The sequence below is a fragment of the Oncorhynchus mykiss genome, chromosome 11, assembly GCF_057628025.1.
Source record: "Oncorhynchus mykiss isolate SJ-2025 chromosome 11, ASM5762802v1, whole genome shotgun sequence".
NCBI lineage: Eukaryota > Metazoa > Chordata > Actinopteri > Salmoniformes > Salmonidae > Oncorhynchus > Oncorhynchus mykiss.
The window spans coordinates 82,027,501-82,030,000 of record NC_143032.1 but is presented as its reverse complement, the minus strand read 5'-3'; the positions used below and the strand labels follow the sequence as shown (position 1 = coordinate 82,030,000).

At 43.7% G+C, this 2,500-nt stretch overlaps 1 protein-coding gene across 2 annotated transcripts in view; it reads right to left on the bottom strand.

Moving 5' to 3' along the window:
- The window catches only part of gc (GC vitamin D binding protein), a 22,629-nt gene that overhangs the window by 4,312 nt on the left and 15,817 nt on the right, over nt 1–2,500 (bottom strand). The window lies entirely within an intron of this gene.

The window sequence follows — 2,500 nt, the reverse complement described above, 5'->3', positions numbered from 1 at the left end:
ATGAGTTGGAGGGGGTTCTTCCTACTAGTAATACTAGTAGGAGGGGGTTCTTCCTACTAGTAATATGAGTTAGAGGGGGTTCTTCCTACTAGTAATATGAGTTAGAGGGGGTTCTTCCTACTAGTAATACTAGTTGGAGGGGGTTCTTCCTACTAGTAATACTAGTTGGAGGGGGTTCTTCCTACTAGTAATACTAGTTGGAGGGGGGTCTTCCTACTAGTAATATGAGTTGGAGGGGGTTCTTCCTACTAGTAATATGAGTTGGAGGGGGTTCTTCCTACTAGTAATATGAGTTGGAGGGGGTTCTTCCTACTAGTAATACTAGTAGGAGGGGGTTCTTCCTACTAGTAATATGAGTTAGAGGGGGTTCTTCCTACTAGTAATACTAGTTGGAGGGGGTTCTTCCTACTAGTAATATGAGTTGGAGGGGGTTCTTCCTACTAGTAATATGAGTTGGAGGGGGTTCTTCCTACTAGTAATATGAATTGGAGGGGGGTTCTTCCTACTAGTAATATGAATTGGAGGGGGGTTCTTCCTACTAGTAATACTAGTTGGAGGGGGTTCTTCCTACTAGTAATACTAGTTGGAGGGGGTTCTTCCTACTAGTAATATGAGTTGGAGGGGGTTCTTCCTACTAGTAATATGAATTGGAGGGGGGTTCTTCCTACTAGTAATATGAATTGGAGGGGGGTTCTTCCTACTAGTAATACCAGTTGGAGGGGGTTCTTCCTACTAGTAATACTAGTTGGAGGGGGTTCTTCCTACTAGTAATATGAGTTGGAGGGGGTTCTTCCTACTAGTAATATGAGTTGGAGGGGGTTCTTCCTACTAGTAATACTAGTTGGAGGGGGTTCTTCCTACTAGTAATATGAGTTAGAGGGGGTTCTTCCTACTAGTAATACTAGTTGGAGGGGGTTCTTCCTACTAGTAATACTAGTTGGAGGGGGTTCTTCCTACTAGTAATATGAGTTGGAGGGGGTTCTTCCTACTAGTAATATGAGTTGGAGGGGGTTCTTCCTACTAGTAATACTAGTTGGAGGGGGTTCTTCCTACTAGTAATACTAGTTGGAGGGGGTTCTTCCTACTAGTAATATGAGTTGGAGGGGGTTCTTCCTACTAGTAATATGAGTTGGAGGGGGTTCTTCCTACTAGTAATATGAGTTGGAGGGGGTTCTTCCTACTAGTAGTATGAGTTGGAGGGGGTTCTTCCTACTAGTAATATGAGTTGGAGGGGGTTCTTCCTACTAGTAATACTAGTTGGAGGGGGTTCTTCCTACTAGTAATATGAGTTGGAGGGGGTTCTTCCTACTAGTAATATGAGTTAGAGGGGGTTCTTCCTACTAGTAATATGAGTTGGAGGGGGTTCTTCCTACTAGTAATATGAATTGGAGGGGGGTTCTTCCTACTAGTAATATGAGTTGGAGGGGGTTCTTCCTACTAGTAATATGAGTTGGAGGGGGTTCTTCCTACTAGTAATATGAGTTGGAGGGGGTTCTTCCTACTAGTAATATGAGTTAGAGGGGGTTCTTCCTACTAGTAATATGAGTTGGAGGGGGTTCTTCCTACTAGTAATATGAGTTGGAGGGGGTTCTTCCTACTAGTAATATGAGTTGGAGGGGGTTCTTCCTACTAGTAATATGAGTTGGAGGGGGTTCTTCCTACTAGTAATATGAGTTGGAGGGGGTTCTTCCTACTAGTAATATGAGTTGGAGGGGGTTCTTCCTACTAGTAATATGAGTTGGAGGGGGTTCTTCCTACTAGTAATATGAGTTGGAGGGGGTTCTTCCTACTAGTAATATGAGTTGGAGGGGGTTCATCCTACTAGTAATATGAGTTGGAGGGGGGTCTTCCTACTAGTAATATGAGTTGGAGGGGGTTCTTCCTACTAGTAATATGAGTTGGAGGGGGTTCTTCCTACTAGTAATACTAGTTGGAGGGGGTTCTTCCTACTAGTAATATGAGTTGGAGGGGGTTCTTCCTACTAGTAATATGAGTTGGAGGGGGTTCTTCCTACTAGTAATATGAGTTGGAGGGGGTTCTTCCTACTAGTAAACTAGTTGGAGGGGGTTCTTCCTACTAGTAATATGAGTTGGAGGGGGTTCTTCCTACTAGTAATATGAGTTGGAGGGGGTTCTTCCTACTAGTAATATGAGTTGGAGGGGGTTCTTCCTACTAGTAATATGAGTTGGAGGGGGTTCTTCCTACTAGTAATATGAGTTGGAGGGGGTTCTTCCTACTGGTAATATGAGTTGGAGGGGGTTCTTCCTACTAGTAAACTAGTTGGAGGGGGTTCTTCCTACTAGTAATATGAGTTGGAGGGGGTTCTTCCTACTAGTAATATGAGTTGGAGGGGGTTCTTCCTACTAGTAATATGAGTTGGAGGGGGTTCTTCCTACTAGTAATATGAGTTGGAGGGGGTTCTTCCTACTAGTAATATGAGTTGGAGGGGGTTCTTCCTACTAGTAATATGAGTTGGAGGGGGTTCTTCCTACTGGTAATA